The sequence below is a fragment of the Oryctolagus cuniculus genome, chromosome X (assembly GCF_051225735.1).
Source record: "Oryctolagus cuniculus isolate XC-2025 breed Fujian yellow rabbit chromosome X, ASM5122573v1, whole genome shotgun sequence".
Lineage (NCBI taxonomy): Eukaryota > Metazoa > Chordata > Mammalia > Lagomorpha > Leporidae > Oryctolagus > Oryctolagus cuniculus.
In genome coordinates this window covers 6,461,298-6,477,652 of record NC_142888.1, presented here as the reverse complement: position 1 = coordinate 6,477,652, position 16,355 = coordinate 6,461,298, and the positions used below count along the sequence as shown (strand labels likewise).

Below are 16,355 nucleotides of genomic sequence, written 5' to 3'. Positions count from 1 at the left end.
GGGCCCAAGCAGTTGGACCATCTTCTGCCGCTTTTCCCAAGTCATTAGCAGAGAGCTGGATCAGAAGTGGAGCTGTCAGAACACAAACTGGTGCCCATATGGGATGCTAGCATTGCAGGCAGCGGCTTTACCCACTATGCAACAATGCTGCCCCCCTTACTGAAGTATTAAAGGAATTTCTTCTTTTTTTAAGATTTAGTTATTTATTTATTTGAAAGTCAGAGTTACACAGAGAGAGAAGGAGATGCAGAGAGAAAGAGAGGTCTTCCATCCACTGGTTCACTCTCCAATTGGCCGCAATGGCTGGAGCTGCATCAATCCGAAGCCAGGAACCAGGAGCTTCTTCTTGGTCTCCCACGTGGGTGCAGGGATCCGAGGACTTGGGCCATGTTCTACTGCTTTCCCAGGCCATTGCAGAGAGCTGGATCACAAGTGGAGCAGCCAGGTCTTGAACCAGTGCCCATAACCCACTACACCACAGCGCCAGCCCCAGAAATTACTTCTTAAGAAATTTCAGGCATTGGGAAGTAAGTGAGCTCTGTATATCTGTGATGAGCCCAGTACTTCTGAAATCACATCACAGCATTCCACTTTCATGATGCAGGTCCTAGTGGACTATTTGTATGTGCATCTGGTAACATTACAACTGTAATTTCTAAACAGGGTCAGCATTCTTAAGCAAGCAGATATGACAGCATGCTTAAATGATGAAAATCAAACCCAAGGGCATTTTAACAGGAGTCACAATCCTGAAAGTAGAATGAGGATCAGAAGGCCTGGATAAAGGAGCGTCAGATATGAACTTGGGCCGCAGTGTCGTAATCATTAAGGAATCTTACTTTCCTAACCAAGAAGCATCATCAGTTTCATCTGACATGAGAGGCAGTCTTCCTCCAGGCAGTGCCAAATAGATGAAGCAGAATGGCACGAATCCGGAGCAGAGCCACTCAGGGCCAACAGCCGCCTGGGCATAAGGGAAACCAGGCTGAAAAGAGCCCTTCAGTTTAGATCACTCATTATCCTGACTTAGTTGCTCCTCAGCCATCTTTGTGACAGCTGGGAGCAGTGACCATTGGAGCATTCAGTCAACAAATGTTATCATCACTGCAATAATAATCATGTTATCATCCATCGTAATGGTGTTTGTTCTGAGAGAAAACTCAGCAGGCTTAGGATTTCCATTTGGGAAAAACCAGGAGGAGAAAGATGTAAGCAGGCTGGATATACCAGTAGGGCATGGAAAAGAAGAGAGCACATGGAATTGAGAGTGAGATGAAGAGATAAAAGAGAAGTGGCAGTGAGGGAAGTGTTACACTTTATATGAAAGGAGCTAGAATTAAAGAAACTGGTTCACAGTAATGCTGAGAATAGGAGATCAGTCCTTCTGGTACAGTCGCATTAGAGCCATCCCACAATGTGTTCATTAGGTGGATATCCCACTGGGAAGATGGTCAGTTATATAACAAATTCTGTCAATATTCTTCCCACATCCTCTCGAATCTGCTTGCCATGTAGGTACATACCAGCCTAAGCTCCAGGGGCTGGTACATATGTCTTTGCTAGAGGGCTCATGTGGGGCTTGCAGAAGCAACTCTGCCCCCTGCCATATACTCAGCAGTACCTGAGAACCAACATTCTTCCAAACACAGGTTTGAATCCACAGCCAGTGGGTTTGGAGGTATAAATACCCCCAGGGTTTACACCAAGATGTATGCTTTAACCTACTTCTAAAGCTTCCCAATGAGAATAACTTTTAGTTGCCCACTGTGGTAAATGGTTTGAAAAGGCACTTTTTCTTAACCGCCATTCTTCCCCTGTATCACTCCATACACTCAGCCTCATATGAACTTCCCTCATAGACTGTGTGCATTCAGTATTATCTTAGGCAGTCTGCCTCTGCGGAACTCAACTAAGAAACTTTTACTCACTTTCACAAATGGCTATCATCAAAGGTAGAGCTATGGCATGTCATATCTGCTAACTATAGTAGGACCAAGGGCACCCCTAATGACAGAATTTTTCAAATCCATGCATGAAATCCAAAACACAGAGTAATAAATGCTGCCAAGAATATGGACAAAGCATACACTTATACACCATTGACAGGAATGTAAATTAGTGCAGCCACTGTGGAAAACAGTATGGAGATTTCTTTAAAAAACAAGAGATAGACTTACCATATGATCCAACAATCACACTACTAGGTATATACCCAAAAGACTTGAACACAATCTATCAAAGAGATACCTGGATCACCATATTTATAGCAGCACTGTTCACAATAGCTAAAATTTGGAACCAACCAAGGTGTCCATCATCAGATGAATGGATAAAGAAACTGATATATATTATATATACATAATGGAATATTATTCAGCCTTAAAAAAGAAATAAAAGTCTACCATTTGTAGAAAAATGGATGCAATTGGAGGACATCAGATTGAGTGAAATAAGCCAGACTCAGAAAGACAAATATCATATGTTCTCTCTTATATATGGGAGCTAAAATTCAAAAAAACAAACAAAAAAGAAATGTCTGTGTGTATTAGTATTGCTGCAAATAGTTTTGTAGAACTTTGTTTTATACCTTTGAGAAACTGATGGCTAAGAATGTTATACTACTATAGTTTTTTTTAAGATTTCATTTATTTATTTGAGAAGTAGAGTTACAGACAGAGAAGGAGAGAAAGAAAGAAAGGTCTTCCATCCATTGATTCACTCCCCACATGGCCACAATGGCTGGAGCTGAGCCATTCTGAAGCCAGGAGCCAAGAGCTTCTTCTGGGTCTCCCACTTTGATGCAGGGGACCAAGCACTTGGGTCATTTTCCACTGCTTTCCCAGACCATAAGCACAAAGCTGGATCAGAAAAGGAGGAGCCAAGCATGAACCAGCACCCACATGGGTTGCTGGTGCTGCAGGCAGAGGCTTAGCCCACTACGCCACAGCACTGGCCCCACTACTATAGTCTTAATGATCTATAATTACTTTAAAATTTACTGTATATGGGTGAAATGGTCATTTTTCCATTCAATTATTTATAGCCATCTTCTATATTCTTACTAAACAAAAGTCTTTTTGCTTTTTACTGATTAAACTTATTATTTGGTGAAGTATTAAGCCTTTTTACTGTAATACAATTTAAAATGTTATTTCAAAAACTAACAAAAAATAAAAGACAAGGAAATATGGTAGGAGGGAGAGAGGAGGAGGGAGAGAGGAGGAGGGAAAAAGGAAGGGAATATCATTATGTTCTTAGAACTGGATCTACTGGGGCTGTTACTGTGGTGTAGCTGGTAAAGCTGCCGCCTGCAGTGCCAGCATCCCATATGGCCACCAGTTCTAGTCCCAGCTGCTCCACTTCCAGTCCAGCTCTCTGCTATGGCCTGGGAAAGCAGTGGAAGATGGCCCATGTCCTTGGGCCCCTGCACCCGCTTGGGAGACCTGGAAGAATATCCTGGCTCCTGGCTTCAGATCAGCCCAGCTCCAGCCATTGCAGCCAGTTGGGGAGTGGGAACCAGTGGATGGAAGACCTCTCTCTCTCTCTCTCTCTCTCTCTGCCTCTCCTCTCTGTGTAACTCTGACTTTCAAATAAATAAATAAATCTTTAAAAAAAAGAACTGGATCTACAAAGCACACTGAATCTGTTAAAACTAATTAAAAATAAAATTTTAAAAATTATATATTAAAAATAAAATCTATGCATAGTTTCTCATATATTTTTCCATGAACTTTTTGAATATTCTTAATATTTTGATTTATAAGTACAAGACCTATAATATTTATTTGAAATATATAGTTAATTTCATTGGTCGATGATATATAACCACTATTATGTAGGTAGTTTGTTGATGCCTGGAGAAATAGTGGAGATAATCACTTGCATACTTTTGTCTGAGGGACTGAACATAGTGTGGTGGGACAATACTTAGCAAGTTGAACCTGGTGAAGAGTTCTCACCTCTCCTAGAAAGGTACCAGAGGCCAAGAAAAATACCTTAAGCCTCCAAAGTGAGAGTGTTCCGGAAAAGCAGTCTCATCCTTCTAAAAGAGAGTTTAGATATATCCTTGGCCCAAGAACAGTGGGTGTAGTTGGATGGAAGAAGAGACCGGGTATCTCATAGCAGATGAACACTCAGAATGACTACTACATTGGGTCACCCATTGGAGACCAGACCAGGATCCCATGTAAAAGACACCACAGACAACAGTGAGTGACACAAGAGACTTGATTGTCATATAATTCTAAGACCCTCAGAGAACAATGAAAGTTTATCTTCAGACATATTAAAAATATAACCTAGGGGCCATTGTAGTACAGTGGGTTAAACCACCATTTGTGACACTGGCATCCCATATCAGAGCACTGGTTCAAGTCCTGGCTTCTCTACTACCTATCCAGCTCCCTGCTAATGTGCCTGCGAAAGCAGCAGAAGATGGCTCAAGTGCTTGGGCCCCTGCACCCATGGGGAAGATCCAGATCTAGCCCCCTGGCTTTTGGCCTAGCCCAGTCTTGGCTGCTACAGCCATTTGAGGAGTGAGCCAGCAGATGGAAGATCTCTCCCCACTCCCTCTCTCTCTCCCTCTTCCCTTTCCCCCTCCCCTTCTTCATCCCTCTTTATCAGTCTAATTTTCAAATAAATAAAATAAATCTTTAAATATATCTATCTATAAAATAAATCTTTAAATATATCTCTATCTATCTATCTAGATATATATCTATATCTATCCTTCTAGAAATAGATATAGATATATTTAAAGCACTTGCTCTCACTTCGTTTGGGAAAATGCAGAATGGCTACAGCCACATTAAATACCAGAATATTTAGTTCCTCAAATAATTCAATAACTATTTATTGAACCTACACATATAACAACACATCCACAATTGGGATGATATGCCATGTTCCTTTTGGACAGAAGTTCACAGGTTAAGGGGCTTTCCTAAGGCCATACATTGGTTATGTTTAGGGATAGAGCTGGTATTTGAACTGTACATCTGTCTCCTCCCAGTCATAGCCTCTATTGTCATATTGTTTTGGAGTTTACACTCTGGTGAGAATAAAAAAGGCCTTACATAAGGCATTAATCATATTTACAACCATTTCATTTCAGTCTTAATCTAAACTTTGTAGGAGGTGCTATATACAAGGTGCCCTGAGCATGTTCATCAGCTTATTCACTCCACAAATATATTTTAATTGCATTCTCTGTGCCAGATTCTGTGGGAGATACTGGAGATTTAATGATAACAAAAAAGATAACTCCTCTACTGTCTTGCAGGGAGAGGGGGCTGTCAGAAATTATTTGAATAATGACACACATTTACATATGATTACAAAGGTGATAAATGCTTTGAAGGAAAGTGCTAAGAGTTATAACAGCATATAATAGGAGGACTTGACATTTAAAATGAAAGCAAATGATATGTGAAGGATGAGTAACGGTTACCTTGGTGAAGAGAAAAAGAAAACACATTTCAGAGAGGCATGTGCCAAGGCTCTGAGGTAAGAAATGGAAAATCTAAGACACTGAGAGAAGACTAAGCGGGACTGGAGCCCAGAAAGTGAGGGAGAGTGGCAAGCATGGAGGTGGGGGTGGGGATGGCAAGGGTCACCTGATTTAGCCAACCAGGACACCTTTGAAAGTGAGAGGAGTATGAATGATTAAGCCTGGACAACAGGCATAAATGGGCATTGAACTGGGTAAACTGGGACAGATGGTGACCCTAATTTTGGCCTTATAAATGTTTCATTCTTTAGCTTAAGAACAAGAAACCACTGAATGATTTTAAATGAGGAGTAGTGGAATGTATAATTGTATTTTGCTTTATGATTATTTTCAATAATGCTCCAGCTGTAATGTGTGGAATAGATAAGGGGGCAGTAATAATAAATTCAGGGATACAAATAAGAATATCATGACAATAATTCTGATCAGAAAGGATTAGTTCTTGTACCAGGGCAAAAGAAATATAGATGAAAAGAAGTAGATAGAGCCTACTGTTGATGAATAGCAAAGTCAACGCTACTTGAAGATTGATAGGATTTGGAGGGCAATGCATAACAGAAAGAACCTGGAAATAGCCAAATGAGGTCAGGAAAAGTGAGAAAGAAATGGCCAAAAGAGTGAAAGAAGTGATAATGCAAATTGGCTGTCATGGCCATTGGTTTTCTCAGAAGGAAGTTGGAAGAGTCTAAGAAACCTGCCATCCCAACACTGGAGGCTGCTTTTCATAGCCACAGTATTCCCAACTGTGGCTTATGAATACAAACCAATTCCTGTTGTTTAAATCTTGGTATATCGAAGAATGCAAAAATATCTGAAAGGCCTCAAACTAATGAAGTGTCAGGAGCAGGAGCAAGGATAGTACATCAGCCCTTTTACTATCACTATGACAAAATACCTGACACAGGAATTATAAAGAGAAAGAGTTTGGTTGGCTCCTTGTATTAGAGGCTCAAAGTTCAAGACTGGGTGGACCCATTGGTTTGGCTCCTGGTAAGTGTGGTGGAGGGCAACACATTATGGCAGTAGCACACAAAGGAGCAAGCAATCACTTCATGGTATGGGAATTTATGTGTCCAGAAGCTTATATCACCAAACAGGAAGTGTGAAAAACTGAGTTCCCACTATCTCTTCTGAGGGTACTCCCCCAATAACCTAAAGATCTCCCATTAGGACTCACTTCCTAAAAGTTCTACCATCTCCCAAAAGTGCCATCCTATTAATTGGACTTTTTGGGGACACCCAAACTAATATCCAGACATTAAGAGATAGCAGCATGATATCAGAGAAGAAATATATCTTGAAAAATATTTAGAAGAGAAGGAAGGAAACTAGCTTGTAAAAGAAATAGGGATTACATATATAAGAAATAACATAAATAAAGATATCCAGTTGGGTTGTGTATTAAGATTATGTTAGTGGACTTCCAAAGTTGTTACCATTTAATTTTTTTAACTTTTATTTAGTAGATATAAATTTCCAAAGTACAGCTTATGGATTACAATGGCTTTTCCCCCCATAACTTCCCAAGCACCCACAACCCTCCCATCTCCCGCTCCCTCTCCCATTCCATTCACATCAAGATTCATTTTCAATTATTTTTATATACAGAAGATCAATTTAGTTGTTACCATTTAATTTTTAAAAATGTTTTATTTGTTTTTGAAAGGCAGAGTTACAGAGAGATAGAGAGAGGGTGACTAAGACCTTCTATCCACTGGTTCACTCCCCAAATGACTGCAATGGCAGGAGCTGAGACAATCTGAAGCCGGGAGCCATGAACTTCCTCTGGGTCTCTCACGTGAATGCAGGGTCTCAAGCACATGGGCCATCATCTGCTGCTTTCACAGAAGCATTAGCAGGGAGCTGGATTGGAAGTAGAGCAGCCGAGACTCAAACCAGTGCCCATGGGATGCTGGCACCACAGGCAGTGACTTTACCCACTGCACCACAGCACCGGCCTGGTTACCATTTAATTTTGAGGAACTCTTTAAAAACGAATGACACCAAAGTAGTTCCCCTTCAAGATTAATCATATTCTGGCTGGCGCCATGGCTCAATAGGCTAATCCTCCGCCTTGCGGCACCGGCACACCAGGTTCTAGTCCCAGTCGGGGCGCCGGATTCTGTCCCAGTTGCCCCTCTTCCAGGCCAGCTCTCTGCTGTGGCCAGGGAGTGCAGTGGAGGATGGCCCATGTCCTTGGGCCCTGCACCCCATGGGAGACCAGGATAAGCACCTGGCTCCTGCCTTCTGATCAGCGCAGTGCACCGGCCATGGCGGCCATTGGAGGGTAAACCAACGGCAAAAGGAAGACCTTTCTCTCTGTCTCTCTCTCTCTCACTGTCCACTCTGCCTGTCAAAAAAAATTAAAAAAAAAAAAGATTAATCATATTCTCTTTTCTGAACTACTATCAGATACCATCTGATGCTATCCCAACTGAAACAACCAAATTGAAGGGAAAAAAATTCTTTCAAGGGATCTGGACAAAGGGCACTGGTGGATAGCTTAAGTCAAAGCATAATGTTCTCTTAGCAAGTATATCTCCATTGTTGTTGTTCATTTTACTTAAATCTGATCAAGTAGATTTTATTTAGAACAACTCTCCAGCAAACTCTGATTTAACCTGATAAGGTTCCTCTTATCATTTTAATCAAAATGGAGATAATGTATACTTTACTCTCTTTTCCAAACTTATAATCTTCATTATCATTTGATGTGTACATAAGAAAGCAGATGTAAGTATAAAGTCTAATTAATATTGCTCTTTTATAATGTTTCTATTTTCATATGCAATTGTATTCATCAGGCTAATATTTCACTCTACACAGAACTCTGTGTTTTATAACAATTTGTCTTTACCAGGTAACAAATGAATAATTCAAAGTTAAAGATTTTTAGTCTTAGGCTGAAATCTCGAGATTAGCTAGTCCTATCCTCTTATTTTGAAGACCTAGAAAGTGAAGTCCAGAACTCAGTTGCCCACATTTGTTTGGCAGAGTCAGAGTAAGAACTCAGCTTCTAGATTCTAAGGCCATTCTCTTTCCAACACCTTCCATATCTTAAAACTTTGTGGGACTTCAAGCCAGCCTTGTTGAATAAGAAATAACAATTAATTTAATTAGTATTTTCCAGAAGAGAAATGTTCGTCTTTTATAATTTCAGTGTTCAATTTCTTCTGACATCAAAATTCAATCAATGTTCACTTCTTTTAACGCAAAGCCAACTATAACTTCTTCTGGCAATTATACGGTACTGAGAAAGACTTTTCTGTGGTGGAATAGAGCTAATTTGATGAAAACATCAGAAATTCAATCTTAGGGTGCACTCTCATTTAATCATCACTCAGATTTAAATCAGAGGAACCAAGTTTCCCTGAAGCACTAGAAAATAATAAGCAAGGTGTTTATTGCCATTTTAAGTATAAAACCAACAAAAGAAGTGGCAAGATTAATTTGTACTTGATTTTGTTTAAAGCTTTTGAAGACAGATTACATCCATCATGTGTGTTCAAATAAATATCTGTGTGTCACTATAGTTCATTGCAGAAAAACAGACATGGAGTTCTGAAGGTTAATAGATAGAAATGTTTTAATTAAAAATTTCTTTCCTATAGGAAATAAAGAATAACCACATTTGGTTTAAACTGTTCTGATATTTGTATTTTAGAAGGAACAACACAGAAATTGTTTGTGACATGAGCTATTTCCTCCTGAAGCCTGTCACTATCAGTTTGCTTTATCAATTATAAAATACATTTAAAGATTCAGTTACTCATTACCTAATTGGTTAATAGTCATTGAAACATGATCTCAATTGTCCTGTAAAATATGTTTCAGCTATCTTACTGCAACCTTAAATTACCTTCTGATTTCATTCAGTTTGTAACATCAAATATCTCAAAAGAGAATCCTTTCCCTCTTGGCTTCCACTTTAGAGTCAATTTTTAACCCCTAGCTCCGCTGAAATTGTGCTCTTAAGGTCACTAGTGAATAGCTGGCCTTCCTCTGCCATTAACCAGACATTTTAGTCTTTTTTCAATCATCATTCTTACTGACATTTATCTGAAACATTTGATATCATTGACATGATATCCTTGTTGTTAAGGATACTAAAATATCCTACTTCTTTCATTCTGCTGTGTCAAGAACATTGCTAATCAGAGTAAGGAGTAACAAGGGCACTTCATATCAAAGAAGGAAAAAAACAATAATGTTAGAAACAGAGATAAGACATACATTTGGAGGAAGTGTTAATTATTGAGGACAGACAAATCAAAAGAAGAAAAACACTCAAGTTCCCAATGGGCACTGAAATGGTATATGCACCAGACTCTGATGCCCTGTAGCCTCTCACCTTTAAGTAATATCATGTTGATTTTTCAAAGTGCAAATAAAATGTTGGTGGTCTGGTTGGTATTTGGGGTAGCTTTGTGCCTCAGACAAAGAATGAGATCACAAGAGAAAACACAATCTAGTTTAAGTGCATAAGGATTGCCTAGGACCTGAACTTGTGGACTATCTTCTGGGAACACTAGATCTTTGCTGTTTACCCCCACTGTGCTGGTAAAGTATTGCCTGCTTGCATATTCATCTGCTCTGCTTGTTGGCCTAGCTTAGTCTAAGGAATCTCAGTCTAGAAAAACAAGAAGGAAAAAAGAATAACACTTTCTCAGACTGGGATCAGAGTCACTGGAGGATCTGTCCTCAGACCACTCTCTGCACTGTAAATCACCCACCTGAGTTGATTCAGCCTTAGTGGGGAATAAGAGAAAAACAGGCAGTTGCACTTTCTCCTGCCCTCCTGCCCTCCTTCCCTCCTTCCATCCTTCAAAAAACACTTACTTAGAACCTAATAAATGCCAATTACTCTGCTAGACAATGAGGGTAAAATTAATCATACTGCTAAGCAAATTCAAGTAACTTCTGGTCTAAAGCAAAAATGTAGATCCTAAAAGCACCTTAGACTCAACATATAAAAAAAAATAAACTCATGCACTCTAAATCCCATGTCATCTGCAGCATCTACCCATCCTATGTTCTCTGCCTGATTCCCTTATTTCTGTTACAGGCAGCCAACATTCGCCAAAGCTTGAAATTCTAGATTTATTACTCAGTTTCTGAAGTAACTACCCCTTTCTTTTTTTTATTTGACAGAGTTATAGACAGTGAGAGAAAGAGAGAAAGGTCTTCATTCTGTTGGTTCACTCCCCTAATGGCTGCTATGGCCGGCGCTGCGCTGATCCGAAGCCAGGAGCCGGGTGCTTCTTCCCTGTCTCCTATGCGGGTGGAGGGACCCAAGCACTTGGGCCATCCTCCACTGCCTTCCTGGGCCACAGCAGAGAGCTGGACTGGAAGAGGAGCAACCGGGACTAGTACCCGGCACCCTAACCAGGACAAGAACCCCCGGATGCCGGCGCCACAGGCAGAGGATTAGCCAAGTGTGCCACGGCGCCGACCAACTACCCCCTTTCTTCCTTTGCCCCTGTCATGCCTTTGTTTCAAATTCCCCCTGATTTTATACTGAACTAATATTCTTGTTAGATTCCTTATTTCTAGTTTCTCACCAATTCAATTCATCCTGGTTAAGCCACCAAATTCAGTTTCCTAAAACAAGTATATAAATGTCTTAGTCAAAACTGTCATGGACTCCACAAAGTGCATACTCAAAGTACCTCCCAACTGACCCCAACTTATCTTTCCAGAGTATTTACATCATTCCAAATGCATCGTTGTTCTTCAACTATAGTAATGTGATCATCTGAATAATGACACCGAAAAATATGTCCTAATCCCCAGAACCTGTGAATCTGTTACCTTACATACTAAAAGAGACTTTGCAGATGTAATTAAGAATCTTGAGGTAAAGAGATTATTATGGATTATCTGAATGAGTCCAATATAAACATAAGGGTCATTATAACAGGAAGACAGATCAGAGACAAGTGAAGGAAATGTGATAACAGAAGCAGAGACTAGAGTGAGGAAGCCACAAATCAAAGAATGCCAACAGCCTTTAGAAACCATAAAAGGTTAGGGAGGGATTCTACCCTGGAGCCTCCAAAAGGACCTGAACTTGTAGTCTATCTACTGGAAACACTAGACCTTTGCTGTTTACCCCCTTGCCAACATCTTAATTTTAGTCCTCACAGGACTCATCTAGGACTTCTGAGCTCTAGAACTATAGAAGAATACATCTGGTGCAAGCATTTGGCACAGCAGTTAAGATGCCCCTTGAGAGACCTACATCCCATATTAAAGTGCCTGGGTTTGAGTCTTGGCTCCACTTCCAACTTTTGCTGCCTGCTGATATAGGCAGGCAGGTAGGATTAAATCAATTAGACTCACGAGCTGGAAGACCACGCCCGCTGTGTGATCTCACACCCCTACCTGATCCCACCTGTATGCCCACCTGCCAATCAGACTGCATAACCACTCCCGTTTGGGAGTGAATAAAAGGTCTGGAGCCTGGTGGGCCCCTCCCTTGTCCTGCTCCTTCGGCCGTGACCTTTTGGCTGCCTGTCTGCCTTTGCTTTCCTGCCCATGATAAGTTACCTGTGGCTGCTCATAATCATACACCTTGCTCCACATGGCTCCCGGCCTGCTCTCTGCCCAGTATGGACCCAGCTTATGCTTCCAGACTTCTTTCTCCCCTAAATAAAGCCCTCACCATCCTGTGCATTTCTCTTACTGAATAAAATGTTAAAAACTTACCATGTAGCCTGGTTTATTTTGAACTGATATTCAGAATTCTTATCTGAATAGATGGCAAGAATTCACAGAATTATTATTATTATTAAACTTATTAGTAAGGTTGGCCGATATCACTGCTGATATACATCCTGGGAGGCAGTGGGTGCTGGTCCAAGTACTTCAAATACTTGGGTCCCCACTATTCAGATTGAGTTCCAAGATGCTGACTTTTACCAGGCCCAACCCCAACCATGGCTATTGTGTGGGCAGCTGATGGAAAATCAATCATTCTCTTTCTCTCTCTCTTTCTCTCTCTCTCACCCTCTCTTTCAAGGGCAGCTGATGAAGAATCAATATTTCTTTTTCTCAAATAAAATAAAAAAAGTTTTCAAAATACACTCATATTGTTTTAAGCAACTGAGTTTGTGGTAATTCATTACAGCAGTAACAGAGGCCTATGCAATTCATTAATATTTGCTACACAAATGACAACTATAAAATCTCCAGTATAAACATAAAAATTTACTTCTTTTTTTCTTTTTTTAATCCAGAAACCTTTTATTTAAAGTATACAAACTTCATGCATTTCATAAATACAAATTTAGAAACAGTGGTTCTTCCCACCCAACCTGCCCTCCTACCTGCTGTGTAGTATTCTATCATATACTTATCCTGTAACTTCTTTTTTTAAAAAAAGATTTATTTATTTATTTATTTGAAAGTCAGAGTTACACAGTGAGAGGAGAGGCAGAGAGAAAGAGAAAGGTCTTTCACCCGCTGGTTTATTCCCCAGTTGGCCACCACAACCAGAGATGCACCGATCTGAAGCCAGGAGCCAGGAGCTTCTTCCAGGTCTCTCATATGGGTGCAGAGGCCCAAGGACTTGGGCCATCTTCTACTGCTTTCCCAGGCCATAGTAGAGAGCTGGATCGGAAGAGCAGCAGATGGGACTAGAACCGTTGCCCATATGGGATGCTGGCACTTCAGCGTCGGCCCCTCCATAACTTCTTTATCCAGTTTTCAGTTGATACAATTTTCCAGGGAAGCCATCTGGTCCTGTGCTCTTCTTTGTTGAGAGGGTCTTTATTACTGATTCAATTTCCATCTTGGTTATTGGTCTGTTTAGGTTTTCTATGTCTTCATGGCTCAATTTAAGTAGGTTTATGTGTCCATTTTTTTTAGGTTTCCCAGTTTGTTGGCATTAAGCTCTTTGTAGTAGTTCCTGAAGATTCTTTTTATTTCTATGATGTTTGTTGTTCCTTTTCATCTCTAATGTCATTGATTTAGGTCTTCTCTCCCTTTTTTTGGTTAGTTGGGCCAAAATGGTGTGTCAATTTTGTTTATTTTTACAAAAAACAGCTCTTCATTTCTCTTATCTTTTGTATATATTTTTGTTTCAATTTTGTTTGTTTCTTATCTAATTCTAATTATTTATTTTCTCCTACTCTTTTGAGGTATGGCTTGCTGGTGTTTTTTTAGGTCCTTGAGATGAATTGATAGCTCATTTATTTGGTGTCTTTCCAATTTCTTGATGTAGGCACCAATTGCTGTAAACTTTCCTCTTAATACTGCTTTTGCTGTATCCTATAAGTTTTGATATGTTGTGTTGTCTTCTTCATTTGTTTCCAGAAACTGTTATGATTTCTCTTTCAGTTTATTCTGTGACCCACTGTTCATTCAGGAGTATGTTGTTCAGTCTCCATGTGTTTGCGTATGCTCTGGAGATTCTTGAGTTGTTGATTCCCAGCTTCATTCCACTGTGGTCAGAGAAGATGCATAGTATAATTTTAACTTTTTTTGAATTTTCTGAGACTTGTTTTATGGCCTGGCCTGTGGTCAATCCTAGAAAAAATTCCATGCACTGGTAAGAAGAAGGTATATTCTGCAACTGTGAGATGAAAAGTTCTGTAGATATCCATTAGGTCCATTTGGTCTATAGTATCGATTAACTGTTGTTTTCCTGCTGATTCTATCTGGTTGATCTGTCCATTGCTGAAAGTGGGATATTTAAGTCACTCATTGCTATTGTACAGGAGTCTATGTCGCCCTTTAGATTCATCAACATTTCTTTTAAAATAGCCAGGTGCTCTATAGTTAGGTGCATTTACGTTTATTATAGTCACATCTTCCTGTTGAATTGATTCCTTAATCATTACATAGTGCTCTTCTTTGTCTCTTTCAACAGTTTTTGTATTAAAATCTATTTTTTCTGATATTAGAATGGCTATACCAGTTCCTTTTTGGTTTCTGTTGGCATGGAATATCTTTTCCATCCTTTCACTTTCAGTCTGCAGGTATCTTTGTTAGTTGATGTGTTTCTTGTAGGCAGCAAATAGATGGATTTTGTTTTTTTTTATTTAGTAAATATAAATTTCCAAAGTACAGCTTATGGATTACAATGGCTCCCCCCCCAATAATTTCCCTCCCACTCGCACCCCTCCCATCTCCCGCTCCCTCTCCCATTCCATTCACATCAAGATTCATTTTCAATTATCTTTATATACAGAAGATTGATTTAGTATATATTAAGTAAAGATTTCAACAGTTTGCAGCCACACAGAAACACAAAGTGTAAAATGCTGTTTCAGTACTATTATAGAATTACTCCACATTGGACAACACATTAAGGACAGATCCCACATGAGAAGTAAGTACACAGTGACTCCTGTTGTTGACTTAACAATTTGACACTCTTGTTTATGGTGTCAGTAATCTCCCTAGGCTCTAGTCATGAGTTGCCAAGGCTATGGAAGCCTTTTGAGTTCACTGACTTTGATCTTATTCTGACAGGGTTATAGTCAAAGTGGAAGTTTTCTTTCTTTTCAGAGAAAGGTACCTCCTTCTTTGATGGCCCTGTTCTTTCCACTGGGATCTCACTCCCAGAGATCTTTCATTTAGGTCTTCTTTTTTTTTTTTTCCAGAGTGTCTTGGCTTTCCATGCCTAAAATACTCTCATGGGCTCTTTAGCCATATCTGAATGCCTTAAGGGCTGATTCTGAGGCCAGAGTGCTATTTAGGACATCTGCCATTCTATGAGTCTGCTGTGTATCCTGCTTCCCTTGATGGATCATTCTCTCCCTTTTTTATTCTATCAGTTGGTATTAGCAGACACTAGTCTTGTTTGTGTGATCCCTTTGACTCTTAGACATATCAGTGTGATCAGTTGTGAACTGAAATTGATCACTCGGACTAGTGAGATGGCATTGGTACATGCCACCTTGATGGAATTGTATTGGAATCCCCTGGCATGTTTCTAACCTCCACCATTTGGGGCATGTCCCAAATGATTGAGCATGTCCCAAATTGTACATCTCCTCCTCCCTCTCTTATTCCCACTCTTATATTTAACAGGGATCACTTTTCAGTTAAAATTTAAACACCTAAGAATAATTGTGTGTTAATTACAGAGTTCAACCAACAGTACTAGAACAAAACAAACAAAGAGAGCTTCCGATCTCTGGCTCCTGTGGGTATATCATTCGCCTGATAACTACCTCCAATTCCGTTCAGCTGTGTGGAATTACTTCCCTTTTGAATCAAAAAAGGAAAGAGAGAGTTGCCACGCCTAACCTGGGAGTGTCCCCTTTGGCATACCCTTAACCCTGAGGAACCAAACAGAGCTCTCAGGCCACACCCATCTCAAGCCTCTAGAGCTCCACCAAAAGCAGACAATCCACTTAATACAGTCATAGTATAACAAGAAAAAACACCACAGTGAGGGAAGAAGAATCAAAGATATCTCCACAATGCCAAACAACAAATGCAAAAACCGAGGAAACAAGAACAAGGAAGACATTATGACACCCCCAAATGAACAAGACACCCCAAGCCAAGATTATGAAAATGATGAGATGTAAGTAATGCAAGATACAGATTTCAAAAAATTTATGATAAGAACAATTAAAAGTTTTCAAAAACAAATGCTTGAGGTGCGGAATTCCTTACTGGACAGGATAGAAAATATCATTCAAGAAAATGAAATCTTAAGGAGGAATCAAAATGAAACGCAGAAACTAGTAGAATGGGAAAGTGTGATAGTGAAGAGAAATCAAAATGAAATGAAGAACTCAATAGATCAAATGACAAACACATTAGAGAGCCTTAAAAACAGAGTCAGTGAAACAGAAGAGAGAATATCAGACTTAGAAGACAGAGCACA

General features: G+C 39.8%; 1 long non-coding RNA gene across 3 annotated transcripts in view; it reads left to right on the top strand.

Moving 5' to 3' along the window:
- The window catches only part of LOC149119541 (uncharacterized), a 387,982-nt gene that overhangs the window by 215,103 nt on the left and 156,524 nt on the right, over nucleotides 1-16,355 (top strand). For 2 of the 3 annotated variants that reach the window (XR_016228490.1, XR_016228488.1), the window contains one exon: nucleotides 10,661-12,190. The exons of the other annotated variant lie outside the window; for it this stretch is intronic. This is a non-coding gene — a long non-coding RNA (uncharacterized LOC149119541). Of the gene's footprint in view, nucleotides 1-10,660; nucleotides 12,191-16,355 lie in introns of those variants that run through there. 3 annotated transcript variants of the gene reach the window in all.